This window comes from Chiloscyllium plagiosum, unplaced genomic scaffold, assembly GCF_037043375.1.
Source record: "Chiloscyllium plagiosum isolate Xiang-an unplaced genomic scaffold, Cpla_swu_hap1 HiC_scaffold_35, whole genome shotgun sequence".
Classification (NCBI taxonomy): Eukaryota; Metazoa; Chordata; class Chondrichthyes; order Orectolobiformes; family Hemiscylliidae; genus Chiloscyllium; species Chiloscyllium plagiosum.
The window spans coordinates 25259553-25277140 of NW_028270173.1; the positions used below are offsets into that span (position 1 = coordinate 25259553).

Consider the following 17588-nt stretch of genomic DNA (forward strand, 5'->3'; position numbering starts at 1 on the left):
TCTATTTACCCTATCCATGCCCCTCATGATTTTTTAAACCTCTATAAGGTCATCCCTCAGCCTCCGTCGCTCCAGGGAAAACAGCCCCAGCCTGTTCAGCCTCTCCCTGAAGCTCAAATCCTCCAACCCTGGCAACATCCTTGTAAATCTTTTCTGAATCCTTTCAAGTTTCACAACATCTTTCCGAAAGGAAGGAGACCAGAATTGCACGCAGTATTCCAGCAGAGGCCTAACCAATGTCCTGGACAGCCACAACATGACCTGCTTTTAAAAAAATCTGAAGAGCTGTGGATGCTGCAAGTCAGAGACAAAAACAGACGTTGCTGGAAAAGCTCAGCAGGTCTGGCAGCATCTGTGGAGAGAAATCGGAGTTAACGTTTTGGGTCCGGCGACCTTTCCTCAGAACCTCACTAGACCCCAAAACGTTAGCTCTGATTTCCCTCCACAGAGGCTGCCAGACCTGCTGAGCTTTTCCTGCAACTTCTGTTTTTTTTGTGTGTGTGCGCTCACTGCTGGCCTGATTTCGTAGAAACCGCGTGTAACTTTCACAAAATACTGTACTGTCATATTTGGGGAGGCGTAATTCGAATTATTACTCACCGGAAAAGGCTTTAAAAGCTGTTCTGAACGTGCCCAGCTCACCCTGCAAGGCGATGTGTTAACGTTCAGGACTCGGGTAAGCTTTACACTTCCATGGGACCAATCTTCCTAATATACTTTTGGGTGGCTCGGTGTCAAAAAAAAAACCCTGAACTTTGCTGAAGTTCCTGTGGGATTATTTTCTGTGGGATTTAGCTGTCGAACTTTGATTCAGTGGTTAGCACTGCTGTCTCACGGCGCTAGGGACTCAGATTCGAGTCTAGCCTCGGGTGACAGTCTGTGTGGAGTTTGCACATTCTTCCGTGTGTCTGCGTGGGTTTCCTCCCACAGTCCAAAAAAACTGCCCATGTTCAATGAAGAGGCTGGGTGTCTTAGTCAGCGGTAAAAATAGGGTAGGGGTGTGGGCCTGGGTCTGTTTCCACTCACTGTCGGGATTCTGTGTATCACTGCTTTTTAGTTACGTGTGTGGCTATGTTTACAAGTTAGGATAATAACCGGCACCTTTCTTTTTTATATAAATGTTTGTTTTTTTTATTTTAATGCTAACAAAGACGTATTGAAGTGGTTAAGTAACCTCGCTGATGTGGAGCTTGAGTGAGTAATTGCTCAATATCTGTCAGTAAGCAGTCATTTAGCGGGAAGGTGGTTAACTTGTCACTTGTCACTTCTCACTTGCTCAATCGTTTGTTATAAAAGCCGCCGACAGCAAAAGGGTTCTTACGATTCACTGGCAATGTCCCTTGCTCTGTGCCAGGAGGCTCTTGGTTCAAGTTTCCACTTACTCCAGAGATGTAGCAGAGCATAAAGGATATTAAAGAACGGGACACTCAAACAGCTCTGCTACTCACCGTGGATTATTCATTGTGAAATTGAATGTTGAAATTTAACACTAAAACTTCACCAGCCTTTTGGAATCAGACTCGCACCGAGGCTTGAGGCTGACGGACCCCTTTTCACGACATGCCTGCTACTGCGGACTGGTAGCTGCCTCTCTCAGCAGTTCGGAGGTATCGCGAACCTGGCCTGCCTGACAGGATCAGAGTGTTTCCCTCACCAATCGGTGACATCCATCAGGCTGTGCTCTTTCCACTGCCCTCGATTTGCCCTTCTCCATGAGGCAGAAGTGGGTACTGCAGATGCTGGAGATTAATGTGGTGCTGGGAAAAGCACAGCAGGGTCAGGCAGCATCCGAGGAGCAGGAGAGTCGGCAAAATCAAGAGTTCCTGAAAGGTAGTCTTTCCTGCTCCTCGGATGCTGCCTGGCCCTGCTGTGCTTTTCCAGCACCACTCTAATCTTACCTCTTCCCGAAGAGGTTTCTATGTAGCATTTAAGCTCGGTTTGGGCTGGTCACATTTTGAGAAGTTACCAAGGAAAGAAAATAATTGTCACTTTTTCTCATGCCTCAAATTAAAGATTATTTCCTTTCATCGCTGACACTAAAATGAGCTCCCAAGCCAGTGGTTTCTGCTTAAGGACCCTGCCTTTACCAATCCTGGCATATCCTGTCAATTTCACTTCGACGCCCAATGAGGAATCTGACCCTGACTGACACCTTTCCCGTGATGGTATTCGCATCTGTCAGCTATTCGTTCGGAATTCTGTCTACAATGTTTGTTTTAAAATTCAATCGTGGAAGTTTCCATGTCTCCGGAATCGCTGCTTTGTGTTTCTCTGCAGTTATGTATTTTTATAATCAGGACATCTACCACCTCTCGGATGTTTCGACCACGTTGTAGCGGTTCACTACAACCGAAATGTCTCGACATTAGTCAGTTAGTTCTCAGTGGGTTGCTTTGCGATCACAAAATATTGAGTTTCTGTTCAGAAAACCTTGTTTTTTAATCGGATGGCTCAGACAGCAGGGATGAAATGTCAGTAACTTCTGTACCGATTTCTTCACCTCTTGCAACTGATGTAATTCAACTTTTCAAGCTAAATTGTTTCTTGGAGACAATGGCCTTTCCTTGCAGATCTTGGTCTTTGCTAATTAATTCTCAATATGCTCCGGGACTCTCCTGAAAGAATTTGGTCAGGAGAATTGTTGTAATTTATATAAATGATTTCGATGGGAGCATAAGAGGTATGGGTAGTAAGTTTGCAGATGACACCAGAATTGGAGGTGGAGTGAACAGCAAATAAGGTTACCTCAGATTACAACAGGATCTGGACCAGATGGGCCAATGGGCTGAGAAGTGGCAGATGGAGTTTAATTTAGATAAATGCGAGGTGCTGCATTTTGGGAAAGCAAATCTTAGCAAGACTTGTACACTTAATGGTAAAGTCCTAGGGAGTGTTGCTGAACAAAGAGACCTTGGAGTGCAGGTTCATAGCTCCTTGAAAGTGGAGTTGCAGGTAGATAGGATAGTGGAGAAGGCGTTTGGTATGCTTTCCTTTATTGGTCAGAGTATTGAGTCCAGGAGTTGGGAGGTCATATTGCAGCTGTACAGGCCATTGGTTAGGCCACTGTTGGAATATTGCATACAATTCTGGTCTCCTTCCTATCGGAAAGATGTTGTGAAACTTGAAAGGGTTCAGAAGATATTTACAAGGATGTTGCCAGGGTTGGAGGATTTGAGCTATAAGGAGAGGCTGAACAGTCTGAAACTGTTTTCCCTGGAGCGTCAGAGGCTGAGGGGTGACCTGATAGAGATTTACAAAATTATGAGGGGCATGGATAGGATAAGTAGACAAAGTCTTTTCCCTGGGGTGGGGAATCCAAAACTAGAGGGCATAGGTTTAAGGTGAGAGGGGAAAGATATAAAAGAGACCTAAGGGACAACTTTTTCACACAGAGGGTGGTACGTGTACGGAATGAACTGCCAGAGGAAGTGGTGGAGGCTGGTACAATTGCAACATTTAAGAGGCATTTGGATGGGTATATGAATAGGAAGGGTTTGGAGGGATATGGGCCGGGTGCTGGCAGGTGGGACTAGATTGGGTTGGGATATCTGGTTGGCATGGACGGGATGGACCGAAGGATCTGTTTCCATGCCTCTATGACTCTATAATTCAAACAAGAACTTATTTAATGCTGTCTAGAGTGACACAGAACCGGACAGCTTCTTCAGAGGGTACTTTGTAATCGGGCCTTGAGTTCTGAAATTTTACATTCAAAAGTATTGAGAAAGGATCTCTAATCAAAACACTTACAGCAAATTACCCAGAAAGCCGCAAGCTTCATTGAGAGGTTGAATAGAATTGAATTGAATTTATTGTCACGTGTACCGAGGCAGTGAAAAGCTTTGTCTTGTGAGCAATACAGGCAGATCACAGAGTTAGGTAGCATAGATAAATAAATAATAGGTAAACAGCGGCAAAAACAAAAACACAGGTACAGGCAGTGTTTGTGAATGCATTCAGTATTCTAACAACAATCACCCTCACTTTTTCTGTGACATTTATTGCAAAGCCTCTTCCAAGGATGCCTACCTTGAAGAAGTTCTCCTCTCTCTACAAGGATCACAGTGAGTCTTTCTCTCACTGCACCCCACAGGTATGGCGGTACACTTTGATTTCCCCTCCCACTCCGCTAAGGACATGCAGGTCCTGGGCATCCTCCATTGCCAAGCCCAAACCACCCAGCGCCTGGAGGAAAAATGCTCCATCTTCTGCCTTGGGACCCTGCAACCCTATGGGATCAATGTGGATTTCACCAGTTTCCTCATTTCCTCTCCCCCCATCTTATTCCAGTCCTAAGCCTCCAACTCAGCACCGCCCTCCTGACCTGTCCATTACCTTTCCCACTCCACCCTCCTCTCCAACCTATCGCTTTCACCCCCACCTTCCTCTACCTATTTCATTCTCAGCTATCTTCCCTCCCAGCCACACCCCCTCCCATTTGTCTCTCAACCCCTTGGGCCACCCCCTCATTCCTGATGAACAGCTTATGCCCAAAGCGTCGACTCTCCTTCTCCTCGGATGCTGCCTGACCTGTTGTGCTTTTCCAGCACCATATACTCAACCCTGCTTCCCCACCTTGTCATCTTTGGACTAAGGATTTAGAGATTGTATAAATAGTCTTTTACAGGTGTTTTAATTTCCTTCACAATCGGTACTTCCTTCCTGGTATTGTCAAAGCCTTGATCTACATAATGAGCCACACAGTGTTATTGCAACAAGTAATTGAGGGCATTCCTTTGAAATAGCAGAAGCTCCATCCGTAGAGAACATCTCCTATTTCCACACGTTCAGATTATTCCACATTCAAAAATCTTTGTCATCACCTGTGTAGCTGCTCATACATTTAAAACAATGTCTTGTGCACCATCTACGCTGCTTCTGAATTTAATGCAAATTCTAAGCCTCTTGCTCGCAGCAATACCAATTCTTTCACCATTACTAAGTGTCAGATAGAAAGGTAGGCAAACGTCCAATGCAAGTTCTGCATTCTCAAGTGTATTCAGTATATTACCAGGACCTGCAGATGCTGCATGTAGTCACGTCAGTTTCGCACAGTATTAGTGGAGATAATCACTTGTATTGCAAGTAGAGTATTGAAGGTTTCTTCTAGGTTTGAATACTAGCGAGTTTCGACAAGATTTGTAGCTCAGTTTGAGGTTCTGGATGTAGGTTTGCTCGCTGAGCTGGAAGGTACATTTTCAGATGTTTCGTCACAATACTAGGTAACATCTTCAGTGAGCCTACAGATGAAGCACTGCTGATAATTCCTGCTTCCTATTGATATGTTTGGGTCTCCTTGGGTCGGTGATGTCATTTCCTACGGTGATGTCATTTCCTGTTCCTTTTCTCAAGGGTTGGTAAATGGGGTCCAAGTCAATGTGGTTGTTGATAGAGTTCTGGTTGGAATACCATGCTCCTAGGAATTCTTGTGCATGCCTCTGAGTATTGCCTTTTCATATGTGGTAGTTTATATAAAATACTCCATGAATTAAACCACAGTGGGTAAGGATTTGTTCCGAAGAACATATGCAGCAGATTCTTGGCTTCATTGAGAAATGCCTGTTCATACAGTCCATTCCTCTTTTCATTGCTTGCCAGTTAGAGAGATTGCTGGAGCATCTAATTGAACACAAATTCTGCTGATTATGTCAACATACGAATTAGAAGCAGAGGTACTCAGGTCGGCTCTACTATTTAAGATGATTGCTGATCTAACTGATTTGATTCATTATTATTGCACAGTGAAAAGTTTTGTTTTGCATGCAGTACAGGCAGATCATACCATACGTTTGAAAAGTGAAATAACAATGTTTCCACTTGTGGGGCGACAAAATTGGAAGTCATAAATCAAATATAATCAACAAATCTTGTCAGAGCTTGGGGGACAATTCATTACCCAATAGTGTCAATACAGTTAAGACATCTAAAGGAGAATAGGAGATTGTGATTGGATAAGGTAAAGACCTTATGCAACTTAAGGGTTGGAGTCCAGAGTGAATTTTATTAGTGGTCCTGCAATCACTGAGACAGACACGCTGGTCTCCACCTCCATTAGAACCAGGTGACTATTTAATCAGATACTCACTTTGACTGCTTCTGATTTGATGCTGCTGAGCAGTTTCACTGTTCCAAGCTCGTGGGCTTTCAAGGATGGGCACTCTTCTGGATACCAACGTATGTGTTCTGACTCAATTCAGGACTCGTAGGACTTGCTTGCTGTCTCAAGTCCACATAGTGGCAGCAACTATAATGGCTTGCCAGCCCCGATCCTGAAGATGTTAATCACTTGGCTTTGCTTTGGGCTGACCTAGAATCCCTCTGTTCAGGATATGTCCTGAGTGAGACTGTGCAACTGTCTTTACTTTAGTGGTGTCACCCAAGCTCAGTCTTCCATTGACATAGCCTGCAACTCATCTATGCTCCACTCGCTGCATTTTCTAATGATAAAGCCAGTTGTGGCGCCTGAATCCAGTTGGGATTCAGCTCGTCTGTGCTTTTGCATAGTCACATCACTAATCCACCATGTTCTCTCAACATCTCATTCAGGCTTAATACAAAATCACATGTCTGTCAGTCATGTTAACCTCATCAAAAATACTGCCACAGATTTCTCATGTTCTTGGAAAGCTGATTAGAACCGATAGTGTCTCTGAATTAGAGGAGGCTTGGGGTCACAATATTCCTTAAAAATAGGTTAGCTGTCAAAAGGTTTGCGTCTGGTGCCTCAGGCAATGTTAAGCTCCGAATAACCGATAAAACTGTGGATCCACAAGTTGTCAGTTGACAAGTTGTTGCTTTTCATCTGCCCCAGTGTAATTTGCCCAGGAAAACATGGTGCAATCATTCCACATACTGGGCCTAGTCTTCAATGGCAGGATAAAACAAATCAAGCTTCCCAATTAATGACACTGCCAGAAATGCTTGTCCCAACATAAAGATGTCTGAGCGAATTTCTTCAGGTCTGTATTTTCTTTTCACTCATTGTTACTGAAATAACTGCACAGGGGCCGGTATCCCATCACTCTTTGTTTACAGAACCTCTGCCACTCTTGTTTACATCTGTCAGCCAGGGCTCCCTCATGGGACCAGGTTAACAGCCCCAATCAGGGAACTCGTATTCTATGGGGTCCAGTTGGCTGACCTCATTACAGGACAGGGGGGAGGTAGTCGCATCATTTTGGTGTGAGGGCTTCTGGGAAACAAATCAACATAAAAATACAGATGGGAACAAAGATGTCAGGTGGAGTCATCTTTCTTTCAATCTAATTGTGGTATTAGGTGTGGAAGTGGCAGTTCTAGTCATAAAGGAGTTGGGATACATTGCTGTCACCCCTCCGCCTCCCAATTAAATCCTTCTGAACTCGTTTCATAAGCATGCTCCAGAAGATGCAGGACAAAGGGGCAGCAGGTTCTCATCCCCACTGGGATCTCCCTGGAGTCGAGGTTCCTGTAGTTAAAAGGCAGGAGAGGTGGCCTTCACTTTGTGCAAACCTGCAGCATCAGCCAGCCAGCTCTGCTCAGCCGCATAGCTTGGGTTCACTGCATTTTGTTGGGGGAGCTGCTCTCCACAGTTCTCAAACTGTGCCCAGGACACCCCTAATCCCTGCCCTCTGGAAAGCTGTGCCAGCCCGGGGCATATATCACTCTCCTGTAGTCGAGTCTAAAGGCGGGTCTGAGCAGTGTTAAACCCCCTCCCTCCCCACAAACCTGGGGCAAACTGCAGTGTCTGCTCCCTCAGTGACCACCATGATTGGAGACACACTGGAATTCACTAATAAACAGGGGGACAGCGCAGGAGGATTGGGTGAACACGTGAACTGTTTGTGGACTGATCCTTTGGGTGAGTTCGAATTTGATGAAGCCCATTTTGTGAAGTTAGGGACCCTCCACAGGCTCAAGTTGTTGTTGTTGACACTCACTGGAGAATCACTGACATGACAGCGTGTGGAACCAGTATATCATCTGGAAAAACATATGTTTCAATCTTTAAACAGAACAAGTGTTTCTTGAGAATGACATTCATTCACTCTGGTCCTTTAATCACTACAGATTATTGTTTATTGAAATGTTTGAGTGATTGATGAATAATGATTTAATTCTTTATCAGTTCTCTGCTGACTGCACAATGAAATAACACATTCAATGATTCAGAGATAAAAATAAAATCCAGTTTAGAACATCAAAGTGGAAGTATCATTTCATGAAAGCCTTTCGAAAGCTTCTATCACTCTCTTAATGTTAGATCTCTGTTTTTGATTGACATGATTTGGTGTTGGACTGGGATGGACAAAGTTAAAAATCACACAACACCAGTTATAGTCCAACAGATTTAATTGGAAGCACACTAGCTTTCAGAGCGCTGCTCCTTCATCAGGTGTTTGTGGAGAATAAGATTGTAAGACACAGAATTTATAGCAAAAGTGTGATGTAACTGAAATTATATATTGAAAAAGACCCGGATTGTTTGTTAAGTCTCTCATCTTTTAGAATGACCGTGTTGTTTTCAGTTCTTTCGTATGTAAATCGTAAAACATTTTTTAAAAAGTTACAATGAAATCACATTGCACCACCTGCCATGATCCAAATCCCCAAGTTACTCGTGAGTTCCTGCAGTGTTTCCTGTGGGCAGTGGAATTATTGAGGGCTGGTGATGGGTGAGAACACGTTGAATTCATTTTTTAATTCTGTTCAAACCAAATTCTGTTGGTAAAGAAAACCTTTGAAGCAGTTTAATTTACTTTGAGAATGATAACTGGGAAATCCCCGAGATAACCCCAGCAAACTCAGCCGCACTTTTACAGAACCTTGGTGATTTTTCTTTTGTTTGAACAATATATGGGGAACAAACAAACCCAAGACACTTCATACTTAAACCACATACTGAGGCACCAGGAGGGTCCGATAACTCAACGGACCCCATTTACCTTCAGCAGCAAGACCCCAGACTGTGGTCTTTCCCCACTGCCCTTTGGCAGCAGCTGCCCCAGGCTTTAGTGCATCCCTCAGCATGTAGTCCTGGACCTTGGAATGTGCCAGTCTGCAACACTTGGTCTGGGTCAATTCCTTGCTCTAGAAGACCAACACGTTTTGGGCAGACCAAAGAGTGACTTTCACTGAGTTGATGGTCCTCCAGGTGCAGCTGTAGTTTGTCTCAGTGTGCGTCCCAGGTAGAGCACAGACTCATGGAGCTGCTCAGGATGACACAAACCACTACATCTCTCCGCCCCCACCCCCTCTCCGGCCTATCACCCTCACCTTAACCACCTTCCACCTATCGCATTCCCAACGTCCCTCCCCCAAGTCCCACCTCCCCACCTTTTATCTTAGCCTGCTTGGCACACCTTCCTCATTCCTGAAGAAGGGCTTATGCCCAAAACGTCGATTCTCCTGCTCCTTGGATGCTGCCTGACCTGCTTCATTTTTCCAGCAACACATTTTTAAGCTGCGTTTCCCTCCAGACTTTCTTTTACAAAGGAACCTTCCAGAGGGAGATGTGTGACAGTCTGTATCCCCATGCTGCCACTTCGAGAGCAGCGTGCGGTAGTGCAGGACGAATGGGCATACATGAAGGATCTGACGGGCAGTGCCCTTCTCACCACCAGCCGAGCGATGTCTTGGTGCTTGTTGGAAAGTTCTGGCGATGGGACATTCTGCTGAATGACTTTGACAGTCTGCTCAGGGAACCACGCAGCTGCATCCACACTCTCTTTATCCCTCAGGGTCTCGGGGACACTACGTGCAGACCACTCCCTGATGGACCGGTGGGTAAGGGTCATTTTCTTTGTAAATTTCTCCACGAGGGACAGGAGATACGGAACGGTCCAACTACTCGGAGAGTTCTGCAGCAGCGAGGCCAGTCCCATCCTTCCCGAACCCGGGACAGGTCGAACCTCAGTACGTACTGACACTTGGTGTTTATGTATCGAGGGTTTACACACAGCTTGATGCAGCCACACACAGAGATGGCCATCAGGGTGAGGGTAGCATTCTGCTCATGCTCCCCCCCCCCACCCCAACTTTATCCAGAGCCTTGTACATTGTGTCCCTGTGGATAGGGTTCAGGTGAGGTGTGGCTGAGACAGCGCAGTTTAGGGGAATGGGCCAGACATGTCCCAGGTACAACAATAGAAGTGCCTCAGACCTGATGACCAGGATTTTACCCATAATGCAGAGGGAGTGGTGCTCCCAACAAACCAGTTTCTTCCTCACGTTGGTATTATGCATGTCCCAGCTCCTCTGAACTGTATTCCCAACACTTTCAGGTAATCTGTCCAGATAGTAAAGGATATAAAGGATTTGGTTGGCCCAGTCCCCAAAGAACAAGGCCTCGCTCTTGCCTCGGATTACCTTGGCTCCTGAGGCCAGTTCGAACTGGTCATAGATGCTCAGGAGTCCGTGCACTGACAGCCAATCTGAGCAGAAAACGACAACATCATCCATGTACAGGGAGGCTTTGACCTGCTGGCTCCCACTGCCTGGAATAATCTCCCCTCTCAGGCTCACATCCTTCCTGATGGACTCAGCAAAAGACTCTATACAACACACACACACACACACCAGGAGAGAGTGGGCAGCCCTGCCTGACTCCGGATCTGATCGGGAAGCTTTCATTGATTGAGACTGCACTAACGATCTTGGTGTAGAGCAGTCAGATCCAATTGCAGATTCCCTCGCCAGTGCCCATTCAGGAGAGCATGTAGGTGTGCGAGATCCTGCCAAAGGTCTTCTCCTGGTACAGGCTGATGAGGCAGGTGTCCCCCTGTCCTGCACATAGGCTCTCAGATCATCCTACCCAGTACAGCACAGACTCAAAGACTGTGGTGCTGGAAAAGCACAGCCAGTCAGGCAGCATCCCAGGAGCAGAAGAATCACATTTTGAGCAAGAGCCCTTCGTCAGGAATGAGGCTTGTGGGCCAAGGGGGCTGAAAGATAAATGGTAGGGGCTGTTGCTGGGAGAAGGCAGCTGGGAATGCAATAGGCAGATGAAGGTGGGGGAGAAGATGATAGGTCAGAAGAGGGTGGAGTAGATAGGTGGGAAGGAAGATAGACAGGTGGGACTGTTCAAGAGGGTGGGTGCTGAGTAGGAATGTTGGGACTGGGATAAGGTCAGGGGAGAGGAAATGGTGGAACTGGTGAAATCCACATTCATCTCGTGTGGTTGGAGGGTCCCAAGGCAGAAGATGAGGCATTCTTCCTCCAGGCATCAGGTGGTTAGGGTTTGGAGATGGAGGAAGCCCAGGACCTTCATGTCCTTGGCGGAGTGGAAGGGGGAAGCACAGGATTGGTTGGGGTGAATCACCAATCCCAGAGCAGACCAGACCTGGTTAGCGATGACCTTTAGATAGGATTGTGTAATCTGCTTTTAGCAAAGAAATAGCCGTGCATTCAGCACCAGTTTTCAGTGTGCCCAGGATACCACAAACCCCACCTCCTCCCAACCTCTCCAAACCCCCCTTGCCCTCTGGAAACTTGGGCCAGTCTAGAGCAACTGTCACTTCTCTTCCACTTCAGTCTCAAGGTGGATCTGAGCAATGTTAAATCCCTGTCCACACACATTGGGGGCAAACTCCAGGAGAGACACTGGAAATAAATAAGAACAAGCCGGGAGACACTGCAGGCTCTGGGAGACAGACGCAGGGGGATCAGACAAGTTCAGGAACTAATTGGTGCACTTAATTGTGTCCATTTCTTTTCTGGAGCAGTGTAAGTCTTTTTGAGGAGGTGTCCAGTGACATCTCATTGTGCTAAATGAGCCACAGGCAGTCAGGGATGTTGTGAAACTTAAAAGGGTTCAGAAAAGATTCGCAAGGATGTTGCCAGGGTTGGAGGATTGGAGCTACAGGGAGAGGCTGAACAGGCTGGGGCTGTTTTCCCTGGAGCGTCAGAGGCTGAGGGGTGACCTTATAGAAGTTTATAAAATCATGAGGGGCATGGATAGAGTAAATAGACAAGGTGTTTTCCCTTGGGTAGGGGGATCCAGAACTAGAGGGCATAGGTTTAAGGTGAGTGGGGAAAGATATAAAAGGGATCTAAGGGTCAACTTTTTCACGCAGAGTGTAGTGTATGCATGGAATGAGCTGCCAGAGGGTGGTACAATTGCAGCATTTTAAAGGCATCTGGATGGGTCTAACAATAGGAAGGGTTTGGAGGGATATGGGCCAAGTGCTGGCAAATTGGGCTAGATTAGGTTGGGATAATTGGTCAGCATGGATGAATTGGACCGAAGGGTCTGTTTATGTGCTCTACATCTCTAAGACTCTACTGTTTGAAAGCTGCTGGGCAAGTTCTTGATAGCACAGGAAGAAGTGGGTGTGACTCCTTTACACATCTTGAAATGTTACAGTACACCTGTTTATTCAAGTTTCTAATACTGGCTGTGGTTAATTTGTTTGTGTGGGTGCTTTTTAAGAAGTTTATCGATGAAGAAATGGAATAAGTAATTTACAAGAAAATCAGTTCTGATTTCAACTTTACAGTGAAACACCAACCACAAAATCGAATTGAAAGTCTTGTGTGACTTTCAATTTCAGCTGTGTTTGGGGTTCTCCTCTGAACCAGTAATTCTAGCACCCTTGGCAAATATGGGAGCATTAGTTCAGACCATAAGACATGGGAACAAAAGTAGTCCTAACGAAGGGCTCATGCCCAAAATATCAACTCTCCTGCACCTCTGATGCTGCCTGAGCTGCTGTGCTTTTCACACATGTGGGAAGGGACACTGCAACGATGGAAGAAGGAGGCCATCTGGGACTTTCTGGGGTGGAATTTGTCATCGTGGGAACAGGTGCGGCGGAGGCAGAGGAATTGGGAATAACGGATGGAGTTTTTACAGGAGGTAGAGTGGCAGGAGGCGTAGTTTGGGTAGCTGTGGGAGTCGGTGGGTTTGTAGTATATGTCTATGGTTACTCGGATGGTGATGGAGAGGTCCCGGAAGGGGAGGAAGGTTTCCGAGATGGTCCAGGTGAACTTGAGGTCGGAATAGAAGGTGCTGGCCTCCTTCTTCCATGACTGTAACTTCCCTTCCCACCTGACTGACGGTGCCCTCCAGCACATCTCCTCCACTTCACGCCCTTGAACACCACCCCTCCCAACGCAGTAAGGACAGAATCCCCTGGCCCTCACCTTCCACCCCACCAACCTTCGCATATAGTGCATCATCCTCCGCCACCTCCAAACGGACCCCACCATCAGAGATATAGTTCCCTCCCCACCCCATCAGCGTTCCAAAGAGACCATTCCCTCTGCCACTCCCTCGTCAGGTCCACACCCTCCGCCATCGGCCCACACCCCACTCCCGGCACCTTTTCCTGCCCCTGCAGGAAGTGCAAAACCTGCACTCACACCATGTCCCTCACCTCCAAGGCCCCAAGGGATCCTGCCACATCTCTCAGAAATTCATCTATACATTGGTTAGGCCACTTTTGGAATATTGCGTGCAATTCTGGTCTCCTTCCTATTGGAAAGATGTTGTGAAAGCTGAAAGGGTTCAGAAAAGATTTGCAAGGGTTTGGGCTATAGGCTAGGGCTGTTTTCCCTGGAGCGTCGGAGGCTGAGGGGTGACCTTATAGAGGTTTATAAAATCATGAAGGGCATGTTAAGGATAAAAGTCTTTTCCCTGGGGTGGGGGAGTCCAGAACTAGAGGGCATTGATTTAGGGTGAGAGGGGAAAGATATAAAAGAGACTTAAGGGACAACTATTTCACGCAGAGGGTGGTACATGTACGGAATGAGCTGCCTGAGGATGTGGTGGAGGCTGGTACAATTGCAATATTTAAAAGGCATCTGGATGGGTATATGAATAGGAATATGGGCCAGGTGTTGGCGGGTGGGACTAGATTAGTCTGGGATATCTGGTAGGCATGGATGGGTTGGACTGAAGGGTCTGTTTCTGTGCTGTACATCTCTATGACTCTATGACTCTGTGACCTCTACCAATGTCATCTATTGCATCCGTTGCACCCAGTATGCTCTCCGCTACATCGGGGAGACAGGATGCCTTCTTGCGGATTATTTCAGAGAACATCTCTGGGACACCCACACCCACCAACCCCAACCCCCGTGGCTGAACACTTCAACTCCCCCTCCCACTCCATCAAGGACATGCAGATCCTGGGCCTCCTCCACCACCAAACCCTTACCACCCGACACCTGGAGGAAGAATGCCTCATATTCCACCTCAGGACCCTATGACCACACAGGATCAATGTGGATTTCACCAGCTTCCTCATTTCCCCTCCCCCCCACCTTATGCCAGTCCCAAGCCTCCAACTTGGCACCGCCCTCCAGACCTGTCCATCACCCCTCCCTCTGACCTATCACCATCTCCTTCACCTTCATTCACCTATCACATACCCAGCTACCTTCCCCCAAATCCCACCCTCCTCCCATTTATGTCTCAGCATGGACCCACAGGCCTCATTCCTGACAGAGGGCTGATTATCCTGCTCCTTGGATGCTGCGGTTTTCCAGTGCCACACTCTAGTCGGGGATGTTATGACACGCGTCTGGAGCAAGTTGCCCTTGAACCCGGCTCTCCACAAAATGCCCTTAACTCAAAACCAGCTGTAAATAGAGCTGGGAGAAAGTGAGGACTGCAGATGCTGGAGGTCAGAGCTGAAAAATGTGTTGCTGGAAAAGCGCAGCAGGTCAGGCAGCATCAAAGGAGCAGGAGAATCGATGTTTCGGGCATAAGCCCTTCTTCAGGAATGAGGAGGGTCTGCCAAGCAGGCTAAGATAAAAGGTAGGGAGGAGGGACTTGGGGGAGGGGCGTTGGGAATGCGATTGGTGGAAGGAGATTAAGGTGAGGGTGATAAGCCGGAGAGGGGGTGGGGGGCGGAGAGGTCGGGAAAAAGATTGCAGGTTAGGAAGGCGGTGCTGAGCCGAGGGTTGGGACTGAGATAAGGTGGGGGGAAGGGAAATGAGGAAGCTGGAGAAATCTACATTCATCCCGTGTGGTTGGAGGGTTCCGAGGCGGAAGATGAGCCGCTCTTCCTCCAGGCGTCGTGTTGCCATGGTCTGGCGTTGAAGGAGGCCAAGGACCTGCATGTCCTTGGCAGAGTGGTAGGGGGAGCTAAAGTGTTCAGCCACGGGGTGGTTGGGTTTGTTGGTACGGGTGTCCCAGAGGTGTTCTCTGAAACATTCCGCAAGTAGGCGGCCTGTCTCCCCAATATAGAGGAGGCCACATCGGGTGCAGCGGATGCAGTAAATGATGTGTGTGGAGGTGCAGGTGAATTTCTGACCGATATGGAAGGATCCTTTGGGGCCTTGGGGGAAGGTCGGGGGGGGGGGGGGGGGGTGAGGCGTGGGCACAAGTTTTGCATTTCTTGAAGGGGAAGGTACCAGGAGTGGAGGTTGGGTTGGTTGGGGGCGGGGTGTGGACCTGACGAGGGAGGGAGTGGTCTTTCCGGAACGCTGATAGGGGAGGGGAGGGAAATAGAGCTGGGCAGGTTTAAAAGTTTCTCTCGTTCGTCAGCGCTGAGGGAACGGTAAAGCTGAAGCTAAATGTGGTTCCTTTTTAATTTAGAAAAGAGTACACCCGTTGTTCTGCGATCTCTGAAAACTTTATATTAAGTTGCTTGAACCAGTCTCCTGTGTAGTTTCATCTCACGGTTTCTTGGGGCGAGGTGATACGGGCAGAGGGTTGTTCGGGGTTCCTGTCACTGATCTCTCTCTCTCTCTCACACACACACACACACTGGAGAAGCGCCTCTGCAGTTTATTTCAGGCAGGAGGCTGCAAGAACACAGCAGCCAGGCTGCACCAGGAGGCGCAGAAGTCAACATTTAATGGGTTAACGTTACGGCTAACCCTTCTGTACAGACTTTTAGCTTCCGATCTGAGCCAGCCCCCCAGCGATAGCGGGCTTTTTGTGAATTACAAAACAAAAAGACATTGTAACTCAAGTCCCCAGAACTGCAGAGGAGCTCAGGGAGAGGCGGCTGGATAGACCGGCGGGTCACCGCACCTTCAAGTGAGCGGAGAGACTGAGAAGCTGAGGTCTGGTACTGCCGTTCTGCGTTGTGAAGGCTGAGAAATGATCACATTGGAGATGGACAACTGAAAAACTGAGAGCACCGCTCATGTGTGGAGTGAAATGGGGGAACGGCCAGGATACGTTGACTGGGGCTGTGTCAGGAGAATCTGCTTCGGGCAGTGAGTGAGTGACAATCGTTTCCTGGGCTATTTTGGGATTTTTCACGGTACCGGGAGGCTAACTGATCAGCAAGGCAACTCTAGTTACTTGGGGGGGGGGGGGGAAGGAGGGAGAAAAAAAACCCCAATCTGACTTCACGAAGGAAAACAGATTTTGGGGGGAAAAAGGAGTGATCTCGTTAGTTTGCTGAAAAGCACAGAAAGGTCATTACTGACATGGATTTCCAACAAGTGTTTTAACAAGAGTCTCAAAAGTTTGGCGAACAACATTTGTGGGTCGGAGCGAAGATGAAATGGGGTTCACGGAGAGAGAGACAGAGAGAGAGGTGTTAGATTCATTCGCAAAAGGAAATAGACGCGTCCGCGACAAGAAATTGCTCGAGAAACGCAGCAGGTCCGGCAGCTCCCGCGGGAAGAAAGCAGAGCCCATCTTTCCAGTCGGGTGACTCATCAGAACAGGGTAAAAAAAACAATGACTGCAGATGCTGGAAACCAGATTCTGGATTAGTGATGCTGGAAGAGCACAGCAATTAGAAACCAGAGAAGCTCAACTGGGGGAGGTGGAGACCCATCCCAGAGAGAGCTATGTGAAGGGCTAGGTAAAAGAGATGTGGATGGAGAGGCAGGCCGAGAGGGAGGAGAAGGAAAAATGTAGACAGTTTAAGAGCTGATGGCTCAGTGCTGCCTCACAGCACCAGGGTCCCAGGTTCGAGTCCAGCCTCGGGCGACTGTCTGGGTGGAGTTTGCACATTCTCCCCGTGTCTGTTCCGTGCTCTGGGTTCCTCCCACAGTCCGTGCTAAATTGCCCATAGTGTTAGCTGCATTAGTCAGAGAGAAATGGGTGTGGGTGGGTTACTCTTCAGAGGGCGGGTGTGGGCTGGTTGGGCCGAAGGGCCTGCCTCCACACTGTAGGGAATCTAATCTAATCTAACCAAGTGAGAAAATGGGAGAGCTGTGCTGTGGACACTCCATGCTGTAAGGGGAGCGAGTGTGGGAGATGGGTTTAAAACCAAGCATGGAGAGATGGAATCATTCTAGATTAGTGTGGTGCTGGAAAAGCACAGCAGGTCAGGCAGCATCCGAGGAGCAGGATGTTTTGGGCGAGAGCCCCACAGGCTGGGCACTGAGTCCTGGAGGCTGCAGGGTCCCCTGAGTGGAAGATAAGGTGTTGTTTCAGCTTGCTTTTACCCTGGCTGGAGCTCTGCAGCAGGCCTGACATGGGAATGTTGGTGTTCTGTCAAGCAGTCAGCCAGCCTGCTTCCCCAATGCAAAGGAGACCATATTGTGAGCGGTCAATACAAATAGACTGGAAGGTATATCTGGGATGGTCAAGTGTGGTGCTGGAAAAGCACAGTAGGTCAGGCAGCATCCAAGGAGCAGGAAAACCGACGTTTCGGGCATCAGGAGTGAGGCCTTGCATTGCATTGACTTTGTGC

General features: G+C 47.8%; 1 protein-coding gene across 5 annotated transcripts in view; it reads left to right on the forward strand.

Moving 5' to 3' along the window:
* Positions 1–634: 634 nt before the first annotated feature.
* Positions 635–17588, forward strand: part of LOC122541375 (uncharacterized) — a 51092-nt gene continuing 34138 nt past the window's right edge. For 4 of the 5 annotated variants that reach the window (XM_087979406.1, XM_087979404.1, XM_087979407.1 and 1 more), the window contains exon 1: positions 15478–16156. The gene's annotated coding sequence lies outside the window, so the exon portion shown is untranslated. Of the gene's footprint in view, positions 677–15477; positions 16157–17588 lie in introns of those variants that run through there. The other variant, XM_087979405.1, reaches the window with a different exon arrangement.